The sequence below is a fragment of the Symphalangus syndactylus genome, chromosome 1 (assembly GCF_028878055.3).
Source record: "Symphalangus syndactylus isolate Jambi chromosome 1, NHGRI_mSymSyn1-v2.1_pri, whole genome shotgun sequence".
Classification (NCBI taxonomy): Eukaryota; Metazoa; Chordata; class Mammalia; order Primates; family Hylobatidae; genus Symphalangus; species Symphalangus syndactylus.
Genome location: NC_072423.2, coordinates 38066721 through 38081797, shown reverse-complemented (window position 1 = coordinate 38081797; position 15077 = coordinate 38066721).

Here is a 15077-nt window from a genome sequence, read left to right as displayed (position 1 = left end):
TCTTTATAATGCCCAGGCACTTTCTCTTTCTGTTCTAGTTCAGAACCCATTTTTCCTTTTTTCATGTTTAGTGTTGTCAAATGCACTATTCTTCAGTAACTTCCTATCATGTCGTGGCTCTTTAGAACCTGTTTGTATTGAAACAATATAGCTTTCCTTGCCTCTGCAGTTCCCAACTACCAATTACTCATGATGCTGCATCATACATCCAGCAGTCCACGAATACTGGCTTCTGATGACTCTCAAAGGTGACTGTGCTTTGCAGATGAGGACCTCAAATGCAAGTCTTAGCCAGAGTATGCAGGAAGAGGTTACCAATGGTTTAACCTCTGTTCATGTTAAATTTACGATTTGGAATTATGTAGAATAATATAAAACCACACATCTTCTACCTATGTCTTCTGTTAAGCTCTTTAGGCTGTAATCACTGTATTTCTAGAATGTGGTCTCTTTTCATGTTGACCAAGACCCCTATGTACTGGATTGAACAGTGTTTTCCCAAAACTCATATCCACCTGCAACCTGTGAATATGAACTTATTTGGAAATATTTGGTCTTTATAGATGTATCAAGTTAAGGTAAGGTTATGCAGGATGGGGGTGGTGTGCCTACATCCAAACAGTGATATTCTTATAAGGAGAAGAAAATTTGGAAACACAGAGACACACAGGGGACATGCCATGTGAAGACAGAGGCAGCTATTGGAGTGATACGTCTACACGCCAAGGATCACCAAGGATTGCTGGCAATCAACAGAAGCTGGAACAAAAGCATGGAACAGATTCTCACTCAGAGCCTCCAGAAGGAATTGGTCCTGCTGACACCTTGAATTTGAACTTTTGGCCTCCAGGATTGTGAGAGAACAAAGCTTTGTTCTGTTTAGACACCAAGTGGGTAGTAATTTGTTGCAGCAGCCCTAGAAAACGAATACACCCTGCTTTCTACAGACTCAATGAGAAGGATGGGCCAGGATCCCATGGGTAGAGTGAGAAGGAATGTCCATCCTTGGTACAGCATGGTGTAAGAGTGACCTGGAAAAACACGCCAGCACCACATCATTTGGAGGCAAAAGAGGACACTGAAGAGAAAGACTCATAGGCGTTGTGGAACAGTGGTCTCAAAAATCATCAGAGGAAATATCAAATGCCACCCCCAGAGGACAGCCTGACCAGTGACATAGAGTCTATTTAGGGTATGGGTGACAGCCAAATGTTGACAGATGTTTTTGACAAACTTCTTGTCTTAATTCACATTTTAAAATCATTAATGAGCCTGATATTTTTAATAAGCTTTCTGGCCATTAATATTTTTTTTCTTTTTTTTGTAATTGCTTGCTTGTGCCCTTTGCCCATTTTCTAATAGGTTGTTCCTCTTTTTTCTACTTGTAAGAGCTCTTCACATAGTGAGGATATTAACCCTATAACTGTCACATATGTTACAACTATTTTTACCATTTTGCCATTAGCTTTTATATTTTGTTCTTATTGATGTCTCTAATATTCTAAATTACACAACGAATGTGTCATCTCTATTAATTTCTAATAATACACAAGTATTTCAGGTTAAGAGAATTAACTTCTGGCTGAGTGTGGTGGCTCACACCTGTAATCCCAGCACTTTGGGAGGCTGAGGTGGGTGGATCACCTGAGGTCAGGAGTTTGAGACCAGCCTGGGCAACATGGTGAAACCCTGTCTCTACTAAAAATACAAATATTATCCAGGCATGGTGGCATGTGCCTGTAATCCCATCTGCTCCTGAGGCCGCAGCAGGAGAATCACTTTAACCCGGGAGGCAGAGGTTGCAGTGAGCCAAGATCGTCCCGCTGCACTCCAACCTAGGCGACAGAGTGAAGACTCCTGTTCCAAGAAAAAAAAAAAGAAGTAAATTCCCTTTCACACCCATAACACACAAGAATTTTCCTCTTCTCCCTAGAGATAACTGCTTTTCACAATTTATTGACTGCATCTCAAACCTTGTTCCATGCATTTCTATTAAGATTCCTTTTCATGCACAAGCATTTTAAACTTCCCTTGGTTAAGTTATTCATCTCTTGAAGCTTGGTGGAGATGTCATCCACTCTGTGACTGGTGTCATATTAGACCTTGCCCCAAGGTATATTAATACTCACCCATATTTTCTTCCAATGTGTTTATGATTTCATCTGTTTTTCCACATTTAAATCTGGAATTAACTTGGAATTTATGTAGAGTGTTGCTTGAGGTAAGGAACTTGCTCTATTTTTCTGAATTGTGATGTAGACGTGATGAATATTGAACAAAAGCACACCTCGGAATAAAGAAATAGAACAGACAAATGCACAAACGTAAGGATTTGCAAAGTTAGTTCAAGAAACAGCGACCTAGTGTGGTGATAGCATGTGGGGAAATAGAAAATACAACTGGAAATGTAGGTGAGTTCAGATCCGAGAGGAATTTGAAGTTTAGAGTTTCAATCTGTAGGCAAGGAGGAGACCTGAGGGGTTTGGGAAGTGAAAGCATCCAACCAGAGCCATCCATTCCACTGATGACACCGTTGGCAGCTTGAGGGCAGATGGGAGCTGGGTGCACGAGGCAGAGAGATGTGAGAAGGCCACTGCAGTGGCTCAGGCAAAAGTACCGTGAGTCTGACTCACGGTGGCAGTGAGGGCCAGAGAGGAGGTGATGATTGCTAGAGACCTGGAGGAGGGGGTCAGCAGGCCTCAGAGAATGACTGAGTGTGGAGAGGAGGGAAGGAACCTGGGGTGACTCACTCTCATGCCTGAGTTATTGTTAGGAGCACCGAAATTTCTCATCGTGTGGCTGCAGATGTTATTCTGTTCCTCCAGCTCTTCTCCATCTGGTTCCTCATATGGAAGGTTGGTTCCTTATATGGAAGGTTCATTTTACAGATGAAGAAACTGAGGTTCTGGAACTCAGAGACTTGCCCAAGAGCGATAGGGGAGCTAGGTCCCCATTGTAGCACCTGGCGGAGTTGTAGAGGGCAGAGCTCTGGAGCTATGTTGCTCCTCTTGGAGTATGATGAGCTTGCCTCATCTGTGTGCAAGGAGTGGAGGGGCGGTGGGGCAAGGGATGAGGACACGTGCTCCTATGTGTGTCTGTGCCATAGGCATGTGTGGGTGAGTAGGGTGGCACATGCGCCCAGTGGATTTCTCTCAAGAAGGGTTGATGGGCACCAGTGCTCCCTGGGTGGCTTCCTCTTCCCAAATAAACAATCATATGACACAATGTCTGAAAGCCCAGAATATTTCCTGTCTCTTTGGCCTGATGCCCTGTGTGCTGCAAACCTGGAGCCATTGCAGCCACCCCAGCCATCCACCTCCTTCCACCCTAGTCTCTAGCGCCAGGACTCATGGAACACCGTGAGCTCATGTGCCTGCCCTGCCTGGCACCAGCCACTCAAAGAGGCTGCAACTTCTTCTTTCAGCCAAAGAAAACCCAGAGGCTGGGCCAATGACCTGGACTTTCTCCAAAAGGCTGGCCCAGCTCCATTTCCACACCTGGAGGCCCTGTCCTCCCAGGGGTCTGTTACTCCCACTGGGGCCCCTATTTGGGAACTCATGAGCAGAGTCCATGGTTACCAAAAGGAAGTTGTGTTTCCCAGGAACCGTGACCTTCTCTCCAAGCTGTAAGTAAAGCAGCACCAGCACAGGAAGTGAAACCTGGAAGTTTCTGGCCTACAGAAATCTATCCATCCATTGGGGTCCAGTTAATTGGTCATCCACCTGTGACTCCTTACCCAATGATATGATTTGACTCTAGGTCCCCCCCCCAAATCTCACCTTGAATTGTGATAATCCCCACGTATTGTGGGAGGGACCTGCAGGGAGGTAATTGAATCATGGGGGTGGGTTTTTCCCTGTGCTGTTCTCTTGATAGTGAATAAGTCCCATGAGATCTGATGGTTTTATAAAGGGGAATTCCCCTTAACATGTTCTCTCTTGCCTGCTGCCATGTAGGATGTGACTTTTCTTCTCATTCATATTCCATCATGATTGTGAGGCCTCCCCAGCCATGTGGAACTGTGAGTCAATTAAACCGTTTTCTTTTATAAATTACCCAGTCTAGGGGATGCCTTTATTAGCAGTGTGAGAACAGACTAATACAACCAAACTCCATGAGAAAGCACTCTGAATTCCCACAGCGGATGTGTATAGAGTTATTATAGCCCTTGTTACCTAAAAAGAAAATACGTTCTATTTTTCTGTGCCAAGCCTGATTGATGGGTAGTGATTGTCTGGTAGCTGTCTCAAGAAGAAAGCTGAGGCTGCATGCAGGCACAGCAGGAAGTCTTGCCACCACCTGGTAGGAAAGGCAGCTGCAGTGGGTCACAGCCAGGTACCGCATGGCTGCCTACTCAGACCACCACACTGCACTGCCCTTGGTTACTTCGACTATCCCCTGCCCCAACCACCAATCACCATATAAGTAATTTGGGGACAGGATTCCATTTGTTCATTTTTTGTATCTCCAGTACCTTGCATAGTGCCTGGCATTTAGTAGGTGCCCAGGAAATATTTTGCTGAATGAATGTTTGGTTAAAAGACTCCATAATCCTTCTCATAGCATGAGAAGCGGATGCATGTGGCCTAACCATTGACAAGTAGTAATTATGCAAACTCAACTTCCTTCAGCCATGCCTCCCTGAGCCCTATACAGGGAGGCCACTCCTTCTCTGGGCACTTGAGGTCTCTCCTGTAATCTTATTCCTGATGACATGTTGTCTGACTATGTCTTTCTATAGCTTTATTTTTATGTCTCCAAATTAATAACTTGAGGTTAGCAATGGTAGCTTCTCCTCTAACTTACACTGTACCTAAAATGTTGAACCCAGAGGCACTTAGTAATTCCTGGTTAAATGGATAAATGTGTCATCTTCTGACTCTCCAGTGTCATTTGCTCTTCTGTTTTTTAAACACCCTTCATTTGGTTTAATATCTGGTAGTCAATGGATTCCCATCTCATATAAATGTATCTGATTTCTTCTTAGCAAACAGTGATGATCTTAATTCAATTTCTAAATATTAATCAAATCATAGAATTTTGTCAGAATGTACCATACAGTTTAAAACACTTAACAGATTAATAAACTGAGACGCTAATCATTGACAGAGCTTCTATCTCCTCTCTCTATTTCATTGATTTATTCATTCAATGATAGTATTTTACAGTAAAATATTTAATAAAAACAATGTATTATAGATAATTTTTGGAATAACACAGAGCAAACCATACTTCTTAATGTTTTGATATCTAGTTTATATTTATGTGAGCTGCTAGACAAAACCAGCCTTAAATGTAGGCAGAACTGGCAGGACTCCCCAACTCAGGTTCACTGGACTTTAAATCCCTCTCCCAACCACACACAGCCCTTCAACAAGAATTTACCAACAATCTAACTTGTGCTTTAGCCAAGTATCAACAGTGATACAAAAGCAATGGAATACACAACCCATGTCCTCCAAGTATTGAGCTCTACAACTGTCTAGAGCTTTAAACATATTTATGGGCTGTCAAAGCTGTAACAGCATCTCATGGAAGCAGATTTTCTAGAAATTTAAAACTTAATCCTCAGACATCAGAACTTAAAATATATACATTATATATATATATATATATATATATATATATATATATACACACACACACACACACACATATTAGAAAGAAAGCATTCTGAAACATATTACATACCCACTATTCTTACTACGGACTGTTTTCTGGGCTGTCATTTCTTCATTTTGCTGGTCTTCCTGCTTTTTTTTTTTGCTGTTCCCACCTGGTACTCCTCAAAAGGGCCACTCTGGGTAAACCTCTGTGCTTTTCTCTGCTTCCTTTCCTTTACCCAGTTCATTTATTGGATCAGCTCCATGAACACATTAACATAAAAGCTGTGCGGTCACACAAGCACCCCCCTACCCCGCCCCACACTCAGGAGGGCCCTACACTTGCTTTAATACTCTGCTGTAGCTGTCTTGATTTTTTTTTTTTTTTTTTGAGACAGTCTCTCTCTGTTGCCCAGGCTGCAGTGCAGTGGCACAGTCTTGGCTCACTGTAACCTCCGCCTCCCAAGTTCAAGCGATTCTCCTGCCTCAGCCTCCCTAGTAGCTGGGATTACAGGCACCTGCCACCACACCCAGCTAATTTTTGTATTTTTAGTAGAGATAGGGTTTCACCATTTTGGCCAGGCTGGTCTCGAACTCCTGGCCTCAAATGATACACCTGCCTCGCCCTCCCAAAGTGCTGGGATTACACTGGGCAGCCCCCGCACTCCACCTTGAAATTCCTAATAATAATCTCATTTTTGGATTTGTGTTTTATATGTGAAGTCCCGACGATGAAGCATGCAGGTGAGCAGAGGAGAGCTGCTCCATGTCATCTGCCCTTGGCTGCCCCACTCACACATAGTGCCTGCTGTGCCCACTGTGCTGCTCTCATGACACTCTTACGAGGCCCTCCCTTTGAGTCTCCTGGACTCCCATGCATCGTGAGCCTACAGGAGTTCTGTGCTCACATTCCATATTCACTCGTCTACAACTGAGTGAGCAGGGAACTGACAGCCCAGAGAGGCCAGCTTTCCATTCAAACCAGAGCTTGCTTCCAATTTAGAAAGATGACAATGACATTCTAAGAAGCACAAATGGCCAAGGAACCCTATCATATCCTTTTTTACTAATGTTGCTTCTCTGTGTTAGCCAGCCACTTATACTGAAAACGGTGACATCCAAAGAAAGGAAAAGACAGGCAGCCCAAGTTCCTCGTCCTGTAAGTCCTTCCTTACTTGTCAGTGAACTGAAGGTAGAGGTAGAATGTATGAAAACGTGAAATAAACACGGTTGAGTTGGTTTTATCCAGCATCTCCCCTATTGTGATAAGAATAAAATACATATGAATATATGGGGTATGAAACATGAATTGCCTAATTTTGGTGATTCTAAAGATGAGTTAAATGCCTTTACATTTGCACTTAAAACCAGCATTGCTTATGCCAAAGGAGGAAATGACACAGGTGTCCATCGAGGGATGAGTGAGGTACCTAGAGAAGTCAAACTCATAGACAGAAAGTCGCAGGGTGGTAGTCAGGGCCGGGGTGGAGGGGAGACTCGGGAGTTACTGCTTAATGGGGACAGAGGATTCAGTTTGGAAAGATGAAAAAAGTTCTTGGGGAATGATGGTGCCCAACAAGGTGAAAGTACTTAATGTCATACACTTGAAACCATACACTTGAAAATGGTTAAAGTGGTAAATTTTATGTTATGGGCATTTTACTGCGATCAATCAATCAATGACACAATATAAAGATAAAAGGCAAAATTCATGCTAATAATTTATGTTTTTTTCATTACTTACAATCACAATAGCAACGTTAAAAAAAAAACATAAATTGGGAGAGATTACAGAAGGAAAAAAGCTTTGTATTTGAGTACCTTTAACTTTACTTGGCCCCTGGGTTTTCATTTTGCACCGGCACCGCCCACTCCATAGCCAGCTGGGTCCTCGCTGTCCATCAACATCTCAATTCCTGCGGGCTGGCTGCCTCCTCAGCCTCCACATTCACCACCCTCCATACACATGCTCGTTCCTTTTTCCCTCCATTTCCTCCTCCTTCCCTGTTCTTCCTCCCGTCTGCCTTTCTTTTCCTTAATCAAGAGCAAGAGAGGAGCTGTCAGTCTCTCCACTTACTTTCCTGGGGGGCATTTCATCTCATTCCTCGCCCGCCTGCTTTCACAGAGCCCCGCCCACAGCCTTCTTCCTCGCCCTCTGCTCATTCCCCTCCTCCCTTCCCCACCCACTCCCTTCCCTTTGAAAATCAGCTTTGTCCGCCCCTTCTCTTTCATCCTGTAGCCTCCAAGGACTACTCCCATGCCCCCTGCTTCCTGCTGGTTTAGGTCACTCGTGAGTTGGGAGGACATTCGGTCCACCTAGAGGTCTGAAGTTTATTTTTTTCTCTCCACTCCGCTGGATTCAAAATGGGTTATCCAGAAACACTTCAAAAAGAACAGGTGGGCAATGCAAATGGCCAGCAATGGATGAATAATGGATAAACTAAATGTGGTCTGTCCATACAATGGTATATTATTCAGCCTTAAACAGAATGAAATTCTGAAAATGCTACAAAACATGAATGAACCTTGAAGACATTACGCTAAGTGAAATAAACCGGATGCAAAAGGACATACACTGTATGATCCCACTTAGATAAGGGACTTACAGTAGTCAAATTCAGAGGTAGAATGAGTGGTTCCAGGGGCTGAGGAAAGAAAGAAATGGAGAGTTATTGTTTAATGGGTATAGAATGTTTTTTGTGGATGATTTTAAAAAGTTCTGGAAATGGATTGTACCGTGGTTTACAACATTGTGAATGTACTTTATGTCATTAATTGTACACTTCAAAATTGTTAAAATGGTAAAATTTATGTTATACGTATTATACCACAATAAAAAAGTACAGGTGGGAACACTGACCTGTGCCCTGACCTCTTTATCATCTTCCTTCTCCTCCTAGAGGTGTGTGTGTCCTGGAGGAGGGAAAGGACGAGTTGGGTCTTCAGCTCAAGGAGGGGCAGGAAAAAGAGGAAATGAAGGTGAAGATGTGGGGTTCTCCCTCAAGGTTATGGTGCTGGCTGACATTGCGCTTGTCTAGTGCACACGCATCTCAAACACAACGTGTGCAAAAGCCAGCTTACACTTCCCCAGAGCTGGGTTCTACCTGGGTTCATTTACTGTGAACAGAAGTGTATTAAACTCTGTTAGTCTGGCTTCCCCCTGAATCATATCTGCAGAGAAGGATCCAATTGCAAGTCGTTTAATTGGGAGGTGATGTCTCAGTGAGGCCTGATCTGACCATTCCATTAAAAAATACAACCCCCTTCTTGTCCCACCGAGACCATGCTCTATTTTTAGAGCATTTATCAGCTTCAAATATACTCTGTAAATCACTCATTTATGATGCTTATTCTTATGGTCTATTTTTCCCCGTTAGAGTATAAAACCACAGTGCATGTTTTTTCATCTATGTTGTTCATGTTAAGTATCCTGGACAGTGCACATACAGTAAGCTAGAAAAACATAGATGTTTTTCATCTATGTTGATGTATGTTAAGTGTACTGATTGGTGCACATACAGTAAGCTTCATAAACACTTGTTGAATGAAAAAATGATTTGGTGAATTGTGAGGGCCCCGTTTTTTGCTCCCTTAATAGCCATAAACCATATTAGTGCAGATACTGCCTTATTCTCTGAATCTTGCACGCCTAGCACCATGCCTGTCACATCCTGGAATGTTTGAACATAAGACAGTGTAACCCAGTCTAGAATGACAACTCCTGGCCATGCCTATTGTCTCACCATTGCATCTTTAAAGTTGTGATGCCTTGAACTCTGAGGACTGTACTTGTTCTGTGATCATTTTTCTTTTTCCTGTCTTTCATTTAGCCATTCTAAAGATAAGTCTTCAAGATCAGACTGAGCATGTCCGCCAACCTAGGCACCCATTTGTCTGCAGATTTTTGGTGACACCTGAAGAGATTGACTCTTAGGCTCCTCTCTCTAAACTCCAGAAAGACCACTCCTCTTCTGACACTTAATTTGCTTCAATGTGTTAATGTTATAGATTATTGAGCAGAGGCTCACACATGCTCTGGGCACTCAGTATTCCAGTTCCTATCTTAAGTCTTCCTTGACTCTTTGGCTTCAGATGCATTTCTAAGCCCTGCCTCCATCCTCACATTGCCTCTCCCCTCTGTCTTTTCCCCTTCTCTCCTCTTCTAAGGACGCTTGTCATTGGACTTCAGGCCTATCCCAATCCAGGATGATCTCCTCTCGAGATCCATTTACCTTAATTATATCTGCAAAGACCTTTTCCCAAATAGAGTCAGTTACAGGTTCTGGGTAGACCTATCTTCATGGGCCACCATTCAATCCACTACAGGATCCAAGAAGTTGGAGATAGAGCCTCCCTAAGAGTTAAACTTGTAAAAGCAGTACACAAAGAAGAAGCTAAGTTCTCTGAGTCACCTTGGGCCATAGGCAGGACATCCCACAAATCAAAATATTAATACAAGGAGCAGTGTGTGGCAGAAATTAATCAAAAGCTTATATTAAGTGATCTTCAAAGAGTTTCCATTTTGTGAAAAGGCACCATAAAAATCAAAGTGCTCCTGGCCAAGGTCATACTTAGGTTGTTATTATCTGATGATTTGGTCTGCCCCACCCCAGTCATCCCAGTCAGTCCTCCCACAGAAAAATAGGAGGTGACAGAAGGGACACTCAGGCATAGAGTGAAAGTCAGGACATTATGACAGAGGAGAAATACTGAAGACAAATTACTCACCTCGAAAATGTTCTGAGGACTGATTAAAAGACAGGGGCCCTAGTTGAAGAAAATACACACACACACACACACACACACACAGAAACTTTGCTTTACAAAGTATTCGTTACAGAGAGCTCCCCTGCAAATCATTTGTCTGCAGGATCCCTTTAGAAATCAAGTGTATTCGTTCGTTTTCACACTACTGTAAAGAACTGCCTGAAACTGGGTCATTTATAAAGGAAAGAGGTTTAATTTACTCACAGTTCTGCATGGCTGGGGAGACCTTGGGGTACTTACAATCATGGTGGAAGGCAAAGGGGAAGCAGGTACCTTCTTCACAAGGTGGCAGGAAGGAGAATGAATGCAGGAAGAACTACCGAACCCTTATAAAACCATCAGATCTTGTGAGAACTCACTCACCATCATGAGAACAGCATGGGGGAAACAGCCCCCATGATTCAATTACCTGCACCTGGTCTCTCCCTTGGCACGTGGGGATTATGGGGATTATAATTCAAGATGAGATTTGGGTGGGGACACAAAGCCTAACCATACCATCAAGATTCCTTCATACATTTAAAATGCTTTTTTTCCCCAAGATTGAGCTTGCTCATAGCTTTTCAGGACCATATCTATTGCCAAAAGCCAGGTTTTCTTGTACCAGTGAAAATGCTCTGGTAGTTTAATCACTTTTTGTTTGTTTGTTTGTTTGCCCTGGTCTCATGGGCAACTTAACATTAGGTCTAGTGAATAAACTGCTCCATGCTTCTCCTCATCTGGAAAATGTAGGGGTTTTCCTCCATGGAACAAGCCTCATTCTGTCTGACATATGCTGGAATCAGAAGACTTGGTGTTCAATAGCAACAGGATCCTGGCATCTTGTTTCTTCTCTCTGTCCCTCCAAGCTCTCTATCTTTCAGATAAAATTAACAATTCAAAATTAGTAGAGGCTGGTGTGCTGGCTCATGCCCTTAATCCCAGCATTTTGGGAGGCCAAGGTGGGAGAATCACTTGAGCTCAGGAGTTCAAGACAATCCTGGACAATATATCTAGACCCCATCTCTACAAATATAAAATAAATTAGCTGGGTGTGGTGGCAGGCATCTGTAGTCCCAGCTATTGGGGAGGCTGAGGCAGGAGGATCGTTTGAGTCTGGGAAATCAAGGCTGCAATGAGCTATGATTGCACCAGTGCATTCCAGCTTGGGTGGTAGAACAAGACCCTTTCTTAAAAAAAAAAAAGGAGTGAGAAGTTTTTCTTTGGGAAGATTTTCTATAAATCTAAAATGTATTCAGGAAGAAATCTCTATTTCTCCTGCACAAACATGCCAGTTTATTTTATTGATTCTAGAGTTTGCATGAAGCTGAAGCATGAGTTGTCCAGCCGGGCTACACAGCAGCAATACCACAATCACAAGACAATCGCACAACAACCAGTATAACAGCTGTTGGAGTCAGATGGTCCCCGATCACCCAGCTGTGTTAGCAGAGCCCACCACAGCAGCATCAGGCCTGTGGGCACCTGTTCAATTTGCTTTCCCTCCCTCTCCCTACACCCACTTTGCGTTGTTCCTCATGATGCTTCCCAGCCAGCTGCCTTCCCCATCCCACGAAGCTGGAGCAAGAGCCTGCCTGCTGCAGGCACACCACACCCTCTCCCTCTGGCCATGGTGTAGTGTGGAGGAAAGGAAAGGAACTCCGCCCATAAAGACCAGGCGAAGTCCCAGTTTGGAGCTAACTAATAATGGGGCCTCGAGCAAGTCCTTTCACCTTGCCCTGAGTAGGGGCTACCTCCCTTTCCAACATGGGGCTGCAGGCTTGGGCTCCAGGGAAGACCACCTGGGTTTCAAATTCGGATTCCCCTACTGAATAGCTGTGTGACCTTGGGCAAGTGGCACAACTTACCTGTTTCCTCAACTACAAAATGGGGACAATAAAGCGCCTTCCTCATGGGGGGTCGTTGAAGATGAATTGAAGTATTACGAGTGAGGAAGGCTGAACAGTGGCTGCCAAAGAGTAGGAGCTCAATAAATGTTGGCTATTATCTCACAGGTTGTAGGACTTGCAGGAAATGCTGGATGTGGAAAAACTGGGGGAAGTACAAAGTCGAAGAGAAAAAAGAGAGAGAAAGAGGCACATGGTCATTTTCCTAGTGCTTATAACCCTTATTTATTAACCCCTTATTTATATATCTCATTTTTTGGCCTTTTCAATTTCTTTCTCTAAGAAACACCCAAAGCCGATTGTGCGATGGAAGAAGGAGTGCAGTTTTCTACCAGATTGACATGGTGGATTGAGGACAGCCTCGGAGGCTGCAATCTGAACAGTTCTTCCTGCCTGGGACACGGTAACCCTCTGTTCTGAACTCGAAGCTCCAGTTCTTCCCTGAGCCTCCTGCTTGCCAGCAACATGACCTTGAATATATTGCTTGCTTTCCTCACCTGTAAAATGGGATCAGTAAAACCTTCCCTGCCTCCTTCAGAGGAATATTGTGAAGTTCAAAAAGGAAGTGCTTTATAACTGGAAAGTGCCCTACGCACATGACGCCTTTCTTCAAAAAGGCCAGGCTGGGGAGGTGGGGATGGCTCACACCTGTAATCCCAGAACTTTGGGAGGCTGAGGCGGGTGGATCACTTGAGGTCAGGAGTTTGAGATCAGCCTGGCCAATATGGTAAAACCCTATCTCTGCTAAAAATACAAAAATTAGCCAGGCATGGTGGCGGGTGCCTGTAGTCCCACCTCCTGGGAAGGCTGAGGCTAGAGAATTGCTTGAACCCGGGAGGTGGAGGTTGCAGTGAGCCAAGATCATGCCATTGCACTCCAGCTTGGGTGACAGAGTGAGACTCCATCTCAAAAAAAAGAAGCCAGGAGAACATTGAGGACAGGGATCAGATCGTGTTCATCTTCTTATTCACTTCTTATTCAACCCTTTCTTCCTCATTGTCTCCTTCCAACACCTGGCTAGTACCTCACACCCACTCAGTGCTCAATAACATGCTTGCTGAGACGAATTGAGGCTGGGGAGAGAGAGGGAAAAGAATCCATAACCCTTGTGGGTTTCCGGCTCTGAAGGCTCTGCCATCTCTCAGCACTGCGTGGGCTTTCCAAACATGTCACCCGTGAAATCACAAGGCCACCAGGAGGGCGGAACAGGGTGAGGTCAGAGAGAATCCTCTGATTTTGTAAATTGCATCTTGCAATGACACACACACCCATGGGTGGTAGTAAGGGAGAGAAGGGAAGGGAAGGCAAAGTAGACAATTTTATGCGTGTAGAATTGCAGGTCCTGCCAGATGGCTCACAGGCCCAGGGCTGGCCCTGGGCAAAACTGTGCAGCAGGAAAGTTTGTGTTCATTGCTGTCACTCGCTCCATTTCATCATCCTCTCCATCCCCGCTCCCCTACCCCCGCAGCACACACACACATCCTACCCTGGCACTCTGTCCTCTGACATATCCACACTTTCCTCTGGGATCCCACCTGCCTGCCACAGACCTGAGTCTTTCTCCACTCCCCTGCCTCATGGGCCCACCCTTTCTCCCACCAATAACCCCCTGTTCCATGAAAGCTTCCCAACAGCTTTGAGAATTGTCGTCCCTGATCATATTAGCACTGATCTGCTCTTTTCAGGTAACAGAGTTTGAACTCCACCTCGTATTATCACTGAGTGCAGATCTGCCTTCCAAGAGGAAGATGGCAGGTTCCTTGAAGTTGGGCACTGTATCTGGTCCTCACTGCAGCCAACACAGAGCCCAGTAGTATCGGGACCATGGAAGCTGCTCAGGGAACACTCAGTAACGTACTGGGCTTTTTTGTTTGTTTGTTTTACCAGTTACTTGCACGTTAGTACAAGCAGTCATGAAGTCAAAGTCTCTAAAAATGTTGGGTGGGATTAGGAGGATCTAAAGACTCCTGAGGATGGAGGAAATGAGCTCCTTAAAGGAACTGGCTGGAGGCTTACTCCCTCGGGTAGTGTCGTGGGACTCTAGTGTTCCATGAATAAATTCTGACTCAGCTTGGGTGAAGAGTCTATGGGAATTCTCTGCAACATTTTGCAATTTTTCCATTAGTCTAAAAATTATTTCAAAATATAAAAGAAGGAGGAGAATGAGGAGAAGACAATGACAAGCCCAAGTCGTTTTACATAAATTTTATTAAACTTGGAGAAATACATTATTACTGTTGTATATAAGCTCTTTAAGGGCATTGAAAAAGTAAGAAAACCAACTAATTCATCATATGAGGTTAATATGACCTTCATTCCAAAAGCAAGGACGATAGAACAAAAAGCAAAGATCAGGCTCATGTATGGACTCGGACACAATAGTTCTGAATTAACTGAGTAATGAATTGAATATATCAGTGTATAAAGAAAAATATAACATAACCAAATAGGCTTTAATCCAGGAATGTAAGGCTGACTTATCATCAGAAAATCTTTTAATGAATTACACCATATTAGCTAATTATTATGCTCATTTGAATGCAGGAAAACCATTAAATAAACATCAAATATTCTTTGATTTTTAAAATTCATAATAAATAAAAAGAAGTCTTGGCAAACTAGGAATTGCAGGGAATTTGTTAACACGATAAAATCTATCAAAGTATAAAAATAAGAAATTTCGTTCAGGAAACTTGCTATATAGAAGAATAATATAAAAATTAGTGCACTTCTACAAATCAGTCATTGGCAATTACAAAATGTAGTAGAGAAAAAGAACCCATTCATTAGAGCAATCAAATTTAGAAGGAAAATAGAACTA